The following is a 10000-nucleotide window of genomic DNA, read 5'->3' on the forward strand; positions in this document are numbered from 1 at the left end:
ATCCAACTTTGCCTCCGGAACAGCCTGAATTCTTAAGGGAATGGATTCTATAAGGTGTGGCGTTCAACTGTTGCTCAATTGGTATCAAGGGACCTAACGTGTGCTAGGAACACATTCCCCACACCAGTACCCCACTGCCACCAGCCTGTACCGTTGACACCAGGCAGGACGGGGCCATGGACTCTTGTTGCTTACGCCCAATCCTGACTGCCACCAGCCTGTACCGTTGACACCAGGCAGGACAGGGCCATGGACTCTTGTTGCTTACGCCCAATCCTGACTGCCACCAGCCTGTACCGTTGACACCAGGCAGGACAGGGCCATGGACTCATGCTGCTTACGCCCAATCCTGACTGCCACCAGCCCGTACCGTTGACACCAGGCAGGACAGGGCCATGGACTCATGTTGCTTACGCCCAATCCTGACTGCCATCAGCCTGTACCGTTGACACCAGGCAGGACAGGGCCATGGACTCATGTTGCTTCACGCCCAATCCTGACTGCCATCAGCCTGTACCGTTGACACCAGGCAGGACAGGGCCATGGACTCATGTTGCTTACGCCCAATCCTGACTGCCACCAGCCTGTACCGTTGACACCAGGCAGGACGGGCCATGGACTCATGTTGCTTACGCCCAATCCTGACTGCCACCAGCCTGTACCGTTGACACCGGGCAGGGCCGGGCCATGGACTCATATTTGCTTCACGCCCAATCCTGACTGCCACCAGCCTGTACCGTTGACACCGGGCAGGACGGGCCATGGACTCATGTTGCTTAGGCCCAATCCTGACTGCCACCAGCCTGTACCGTTGACACCAGGCAGGACAGGGCCATGGACTCATGCTGCTTACGCCCAATCCTGACTGCCACCAGCCTGTACCGTTGACACCAGGCAGGACGGGGCCATGGACTCATGTTGCTTACGCCCAATCCTGACTGCCACCAGCCTGTACCGTTGACACCAGGCAGGACAGGACCATGGACTCATGCTGCTTACGCCCAATCCTGACTGCCACCAGCCTGTACCGTTGACACCGGGCAGGACAGGGCCATGGACTCATGTTGCTTACGCCCAATCCTGACTGCCACCAGCCTGTACCGTTGACACCGGGCAGGACAGGGCCATGGACTCATGTTGCTTACGCCCAATCCTGACTGCCACCAGCCTGTACCGTTGACACCAGGCAGGACAGGACCATGGACTCATGCTGCTTACGCCCAATCCTGACTGCCACCAGCCTGTGCCCGTTGACACCCCGGGCAGGACAGGGCCATGGACTCATGTTGCTTCGCCCAATCCTGACTGCCACCAGCCTGTACCGTTGACACCGGGCAGGACAGGGCCATGGACTCATGTTGCTTCGCCCAATCCTGACTGCCACCAGCCTGTACCGTTGACACCAGGCAGGACAGGGCCATGGACTCATGCTGCTTACGCCCAATCCTGACTGCCACCAGCCCGTACCGTTGACACCAGGCAGGACAGGGCCATGGACTCATGTTGCTTACGCCCAATCCTGACTGCCACCAGCCTGTACCGTTGACACCGGGCAGGACAGGGCCATGGACTCATGTTGCTTACGCCCAATCCTGACTGCCACCAGCCTGTACCGTTGACACCAGGCAGGACAGGGCCATGGACTCATGCTGCTTACGCCCAATCCTGACTGCCATCAGCCTGTACCGTTGACACCAGGCAGGACAGGGCCATGGACTCATGCTGCTTACGCCCAATCCTGACTGCCATCAGCCTGTACCGTTGACACCAGGCAGGACAGGGCCATGGACTCATGTTGCTTACGCCCAATCCTGACTGCCATCAGCATGACACAACAGGGACTAGGATTCGTCGGACCAGGCAATGTTTTTCCACTCCCCAATTGTCCAGTGTTGGTGATGGCGTTGCTCACTGGAGTCGGTTCTTCTTGTTTTTAGCGGATAGGAACCCGGTGTGGTCGTCTGCTGTAATATCCCTTCTGTGACAAGGACCGACGAGTTGTGTTCTGAGATGCTGTTCTGACATTTACTCCTGGAGGTGCCGAACTGTTGCACCCTCTACAACCACTGTGATTATTATCATCTGACCCTGCTGGGCATCTGTGAACTTTTAAACATCTTGGCCATGTTCTGTTATAATCTCCACCCGGCACAGCCAGAAGAGGACTGGCCACCTCTCATAGCCTGGTTCCTCTCTATGTTTCTTCCAAGGTTTTGGCCTTTCTAGGGAGTTTTTCCTAGCCACCGTGCTTCTACACCTGCATTGCTTGCTGTTTGGGGTTTTAGGCTGGGTTTCGGTACAGCACTTTGTGACATCAGCTGATGTACGAAGGGATTTATAAATAAATACATTTGATTGGTTGATTGATTCTGTGCCGTCATTTGTCTGTTCGTGGCCCGCCTGTAAGCCTGCGCGATTCTTGCCATTCTCCTCCGACTTCCCTCATCAACGAGCGTTGTTTTGCCCACAGGACTGGATTTGTTTCGCTCGCAGCACCGTTCTCGGGGAAACCCGAGACGCCATCGTACGTAAAACAAGCCCAGGAGGTCAGCCGTTTATGAGATAGTGGATCCAGGACGCATGGCACCGATGGTCACACCACCGATGATCACACCACCGATGATCACACCACCGATGATCACACCACCGATGATCACACCACCGATGATCACACCACCGATGATCACACCACCGATGATCACACCACCGATGATCACACCACCGATGATCACACCACCGATGATCACACCACCGATGATCATACTACGCACTCTTGTCATTCCTTCTGCCCATTCTAACATTCAATCAAACAGTAACTGAATGCCTCGATGCCTGTTTGCCTGTTTTATACAGAAAGGCCCGGCTTCGTGAACATTACCCTCTCCTGTGAAGTCTGGTAGCGGAGGTGCAGGGCTGTCGGGTCCCAGTCGACAGCTATGCAGGCGTTTCCTACCGAGGCCCTGTCCTCCGTACAGTCCACCGCACAGCCTCGACAGAACCTGAACACACACAGTAACACACACGAGCAGAAGCACAGAGATGGTACCAACACACACGCCGTTTCCCCCCCCCCCCACACACACGCCGTTTCCCCCACACACACACACGCCGTTTCCCCCCCACACACACACACACGCCGTTTCCCCCCCACACACACACAGTTTCCCCCCCACACACACACACGCCGTTCCCCCCACACACACACGCCGTTTCCCCCCACACACACACGCCGTTTCCCCCACACACCACCGTTTCCCACCCACACACACGCCGTTTCCCCCCACACACACGCCGTTTCCCCCACACACACACACGCCGTTTCCCCCCCACACACACACGCCGTTTTCCCCCCACACACACACGCCCCGTTTCCCACCCACACACACGCCGTTTCCACCCCACACACGCCGTTTCCCCCCCCACACACACACGCCGTTTCCCCCACACACACACGCCGTTTCCCCCACACACACGCCGTTTCCCCCCACACACACACGCCGTTTCCCCCCACACACACACGCCGTTCCCCCCACACACACACACGCCGTTCCCCCCCCACACACACACACCGTTTCCCCCCCCACACACACACCGTTTCCCCCCCCACACACACCGTTTCCCCCCCCCCCCCACACACACGCCGTTTCCCCCACACACACACACACGCCGTTTCCCCCCACACACACGCGTTTCCCCCCACACACACGCCGTTTCCCCCCCACACACACACACGCCGTTTCCCCCCACACACACACGCAGTTTCCCCCACATGAGATGGATACAATAATAGAAGAGAAGTGTGTGTTTTGATGATGATGATGGTGGAGGAAGCCTCACCTGTACCAGGGACACCAGGCACATGAGTTGCCATCCTTCGCCACCACCCTCAGTGTGAAGGGATACTGGTAGCCCATACTGTCATCACTGTAGTAGGGGCATAACACACACACAGGACATCACTAACAACCTACAAAACAATATCACCTTCAGTCAATAAAAATATCCTTTAATCAAGAACCTTCCCGTCAACGGGAGACTTCCTGAATAGACACAATAACCCTGTTCAGTCAATCAAGTGGAGACTTGCCGACTAGCCCTGTGTGTGTCTGTGATGTGTGTGATGTGTGTGATGTGTGTGTCTGTGTGTGTGATATGTGTGTGATATGTGTGTGTCTGTCTGTGTCTGTGTGTGATATGTGTGTGATATGTCTGTGTGTGTCTGTGTCTGTGTGTGATATGTGATATGTCTGTGTGTGTGATATGTGTGTGATATGTCTGTGTGTGTGATATGTGTGTGATATGTGTGTGTCTGTGTATGTGATATGTGTGTGTGTGTGTGTGTGTCTGTGTGTGTGTGTGTGTGTGTGTGTGTGTGTCTGTGTGTGTGTGTCTGTGTGTGTGTGTGTGTGTGTGTCTGTCTGTGTGTGTGTGTGTGTGTGTGTGTGTGTGTGTGTGTGTGTGTGTGTGTCTGTGTGTCTGTGTGTGTCTGTGTGTGATATGTGTGTGTGTGTGTGTGTCTGTGTGTGTGTGTCTGTGTGTGTGTGTGTGTGTGTGTGTGTGTGTGTGTGTGTGTGTGTCTGTGTGATATTGGTGTGTGTGTGTGTGTGTCTGTGTGATATGTGTGTGTCTGTGTGATATGTGTGTGTGTGTGTGTGTGTGTGTGTGTGTGTGTGTGTGTGTGTGTGTGTGTGTGTGTGTGTGTGTGTGTGTGTGTGTGTGTGTGTGTGTGTGTGTGTGTGTGTGTGTGTGTGTGTGTGTGGTACTGACCAGTCCTGTGCATGGTTGCTGGCCTCCTGCGGGGGCAGAGGGCTGGCCAGACGGGCCACCTGTATCCAGACAGCATCGTACAGGTCTTTCTGACTGGTGTGAACCGTACAGGGAACGATCAGGGGCATCCCAAACAGACTGGCGCGGTTCTTCTGACTGGACAGGAAATACAACTCCGTCCGCATCTACAGGAGGACACACAGGAGCAACAACAACAGTCAGAACTACGAACCTCGATGCCGAAACATGAGAAATGTATTTCCTCATGGATACTATACTCTCCTTACTCCTTCAATATATTTCACTTAAACAGACCGTGTCTCTTTTTCACAATACAAACATCAGTACAAAACACAAAATCCACCCTGAGCCTCCCCCTGCAAGGCATTCAACCCTGAGCCTCCCCCTTCAAGGCATCCAACCCTGAGCCTCCCCCTGCAAGGCATTCAACCCTGAGCCTCCCCTGAAACACCCTGAGCCTCCCCCAGCAACACATTCAACCCTGAGCCTCCACCAGCAACACATTCAACCCTGAGCCTCCCCTGAAACACCCTGAGCCTCCCCCAGCAACACATTCAACCCTGAGCCTCCCCCTGCAACACATTCAAACCTGAGCCTCCCCCAGCAACACATTCAACCCTGAGCCTCCCCCAGCAACACATTCAACCCTGAGCCTCCCCCAGCAACACATTCAACCCTGAGCCTCCCCCAGCAACACATTCAACCCTGAGCCTCCCCCTGCAACACATTCAACCCTGAGCCTCCCCCTGCAACCCATTCAACCCTGAGCCTCCCCAGCAACACATTCAACCCCCTGAGCCTCCCCCAGCAACACATTCAACCCTGAGCCTCCCCCCTGCAACACATTCAACCCTGGCCTCCCCTGCAACCCATTCAACCCCTGAGCCTCCCCCTGCAACACATTCAACCCTGAGCCTCCCCCTGCAACACATTCAACCCTGAGCCTCCCCCAGCAACACATTCAACCCTGAGCCTCCCCCAGCAACACATTCAACCCTGGGCCTCCCCTGCAACACATTCAATCCTGAGCCTCCCCCTGCAACACATTCAACCCTGAGCCTCCCCCTGCAACACATTCAACCCTGAGCCTCCCCCAGCAACACATTCAACCCTGAGCCTCCCCCAGCAACACATTCAACCCTGAGCCTCCCCCTGCAACACATTCAACCCTGAGCCTCCCCTTGCAACACATTAACCTCTTACACTTATGGTGGCGCTATTTCATTTTTGGAAGAAAAACGTTCCCGTTTTAAACAAGATATTTTGTCACAAAAAGATGCTTGACTATGCATATAATTGCTACTGTTCGAAAGAAAACACTCTGACGTGTCCAGAAATACAAATATCTTCTCTGCGCGTGCCCTAGAACGTGAGCTTCAGGCAAAACCAAGATGACTTGGCATCCAGGAAATGACAAGGATTTTTGAGGCTCTGTCTTTCATGATCTCCTTATATGGCTGTGAACGCAAGAGGAATGAGTCTGCCCTTTCTGTCGTTTCCCCAAGGTGTCTGCAGCATTGTGACGTATTTGTAGGCAGATCGTTGGAAGATTGACCATAAGAGACCACATTTACCACGTGTCCGCCCGGTGTCCTGCGCCGAAATTGGTGCGCAAAAGTCACCTGCCAGTATTTTTCCATGGGGCAGAGAGAGAAGCAAGCTTCCAAGAACTGCATGTCAATGAAGAGATATGTGAAAAAACACCTTGAGGATTGATTCCAAACAACGTTTGCCATGTTTCGGTCGATATTATGTAGTTAATCCGGAAAAAGTTTCACGTTGTAGGTGACTGCATTTCGGTTCGTTTGGTAGCCAGGCGCAATGTAGAAAACGGAACGATTTCTCTTACACACCCGCTTTCAGGAAACACTGCGCATTTGGTATGTGGCTGGGAGTCTCCTCATTGAAAACATCAGAAGCTCTTCAAAGGTAAATGATTTTATTTATTTGGTTATCTGGCTTTTGTGAAAATGTTGCGTGCTACATGCTACACAAAATGCTATGCTAGCTTTGCATACTCTTACACAAATTAGTCAATTTCTATGGTTCAAAAGCATATTTTGAAAATCTGAGATGACAGTGTTGTTAAGAAAAGGCTAAGCTTGAGAGCAAACGCATTATTTTAATTTTATTTGCGATTTTCAGAAATCGTTAACGTTGCGTTATGCTAATGAGCCTGAGGCTTAGTCACAATCCCGGATCCGGGATGGGGAGTTTCAAGAGGTTAAACCCTGAGCCTCCCCCTGCAACCCATTCAACCCTGAACCTCCCCCAGCAACACATCCACATCACAGGAGCATAAAAAAACAAAAATGCAGGTCTCCCTAAATCAGAAGCCACCATTGGAACCTCGAGCACGACTCAGTATTGTGCTCGTGTTACTGCAGTCTATTGTTGTGACCTTGACCAGCGTTGTCAGACACATGTTGGGAAAATTGTGCAGGAGCGCTTTGTAAATAAACAGAATGGAATGCTGAGTCTCTTCTTAACGACTGAGATACAATGTGGCATTCTAAAATAAAATCACCAGAATCGAATGTAAGGGCACAGTGGAAAACAGCATCTGGAGATTTAGGTGTGGAATGCCAACTCGGAGTGTGCCTGTTGCCCACAATAGCAGCACACACTATATATTAATATATATACACTGCTCAAATAAATAAAAGGGAACACAAAAATAACACATCCTAGATCTGAACGAATGAAATATTCTTATTAAATGCTTTTTTCTTTACATAGTTGAATGTGCTGACAACATAAATCACACAAAAATGATCAATGGAAATCAAATGTATCAACCCATGGAGGTCTGGATTTGGAGTCAAACTCAAAAGTGGAAAACCACACTACAGGCTGATCCAACTTTGATGTAATGTCCTTAAAACAAGTCAAAATGAGGCTCAGTAGTGTGTGTGCATTCAGTAGTGTGTGTGCCAGCATTCAAAAGTGACCAAAACATCAGCCAGGAAGCATAGGAACTGAGAAGTGGTCTGTGGTCCCCACCTGCAGAACCACTCCTTTATTGGGGGTGTCTTGCTAAATGCCTATAATTTCCACCTGTTGTCTATTCCATTTGCACAACAGCATGTGAAATGTATTGTCAATCAGTGTTGCTTCCTGAGTGGACAGTTTGATTTCACAGAAGTGTGATTGACTTGGAGTAACATTGTGTTGTTTAAGTGTTCCCTTTATTTATTTGAGCGGTGTATATAAACCATTCTATTCTAATTAATTTATTGTGTAAAATATTTTATTCTGTGGTACCCACCATCTTCCTGTGCATGGCGATGATGTACCCGATGAAGGGGCTGTCCAGGACGGGAGACACGTGTCCGTTGGGCACCCCCACCCCTCCGTTGGCCAGGCTTCTCTCTGTGGTCTCTCCGCAGTGCACCATGGTGCTGGGCGTGCCGTTGGAGATCAGACCAGGCTTACCATCAGGATTAGCTGCCACCCCCACCCCGTTAGCCATGGGCACAGGGGTGATGTCTGGAGAGGTGTAACAGGCAGACATGTCAGAGAGCCCTTCAGGAAACAGTGAGTTGGTTTATCATGTGACTGTGAGGAGAATGGTATGCCACCCCCACCCCGTTAGCCATGGGCACAGGGGTGATGTCTGGAGAGGTGTAACAGGCAGACATGTCAGAGAGCCCTTCAGGAAACAGTGAGTTGGTTTATCATGTGACTGTGAGGAGAATGGTATGCCACCCCCACCCCGTTAGCCATGGGCACAGGGGTGATGTCTGGAGAGGTGTAACAGGCAGACATGTCAGAGAGCCCTTCAGGAAACAGTGAGTTGGTTTATCATGTGACTGTGAGGAGAATGGTATGCCACCCCCACCCCGTTAGCCATGGGCACAGGGGTGATGTCTGGAGAGGTGTAACAGGCAGACATGTCAGAGAGCCCTTCAGGAAACAGTGAGTTGGTTTATCATGTGACTGTGAGGAGAATGGTAGTTGAGTTAAGGTCATAAGGAGAGGTACAGTACCCATCTCTAGAAACAGTGTGTTACATTCTACCAGCCTCTAGAAGCAGTGTGTTACATTCTACCAGCCTCTAGAAGCAGCGTGTTACATTCTACCAGCCTCTAGAAGCAGTGTGTTACATTCTACCAGCCTCTAGAAGCAGCGTGTTACATTCTACCAGCCTCTAGAAGCAGCGTGTTACATTCTACCAGCCTCTAGAAGCAGCGTGTTACATTCTACCAGCCTCTAGAAGCAGTGTGTTACATTCTACCAGCCTCTAGAAGCAGTGTGTTACATTCTACCATCCTCTAGAAGCAGTGTGTTACATTCTACCAGCCTCTAGAAGCAGTGTGTTACATTCTACCAGCCTCTAGAAGCAGTGTGTTACATTCTACCAGCCTCTAGAAGCAGTGTGTTACATTCTACCAGCCTCTAGAAGCAGTGCGTTACATTCTACCAGCCTCTAGAAGCAGTGCGTTACATTCTACCAGCCTCTAGAAGCAGTGCGTTACATTCTACCAGCCTCTAGAAGCAGTGCGTTACATTCTACCAGCCTCTAGAAGCAGTGCGTTACATTCTACCAGCCTCTAGAAGCAGCATGCGTTACATTCTACCAGCCTCTAGAAGCAGTGCGTTACATTCTACCCACCCCTAGCGTAACATTCCACCCACCCCTAGCGTAACATTCTACCCACCCCAAGCGTAACATTCTACCCACCCCAAGCGTAACATTCTACCCACCCCTAGCGTAACATTCTACCCAGCCCTAGCGTAACATTCTACCCACCCCTAGCGTAACATTCTACCCACCCCTAGCGTAACATTCTACCCACCCCTAGCGTAACATTCTACCCACCCCTAGCGTAACATTCTACCCACCCCTAGCGTAACATTCTACCCACCCCTAGCGTAACATTCTACCCCACCCCTAGCGTAACATTCCACCCACCCCTAGCGTAACATTCCACCCACCCCTAGCGTAACATTCCACCCACCCCAAGCATAACATTCCACCCACCCAAGCGTAACATTCCACCCACCCCTAGCGTAACATTCCACCCACCCCTAGCGTAACATTCTACCCAGCCCTAGCGTAACATTCTACCCACCCCTAGCGTAACATTCTACCCACCCCTAGCGTAACATTCTACCCAGCCCTAGCGTAACATTCCACCCACCCCTAGCGTAACATTCTACCCACCCCTAGCGTAACATTCTACCCACCCCTAGCGTAACATTCTACCCA

The 10000-nt window shown here is 51.7% G+C and overlaps 1 pseudogene; it reads right to left on the minus strand.

Annotated features, from left to right (window-relative positions):
• Positions 1-2845: 2845 nt before the first annotated feature.
• LOC135533963 (ubiquitin carboxyl-terminal hydrolase 32-like) overlaps positions 2846-10000 on the minus strand; it is a 42240-nt pseudogene continuing 35085 nt past the window's right edge.

This window comes from Oncorhynchus masou, unplaced genomic scaffold (genome assembly GCF_036934945.1).
Source record: "Oncorhynchus masou masou isolate Uvic2021 unplaced genomic scaffold, UVic_Omas_1.1 unplaced_scaffold_2846, whole genome shotgun sequence".
NCBI classification, from domain to species: Eukaryota; Metazoa; Chordata; class Actinopteri; order Salmoniformes; family Salmonidae; genus Oncorhynchus; species Oncorhynchus masou.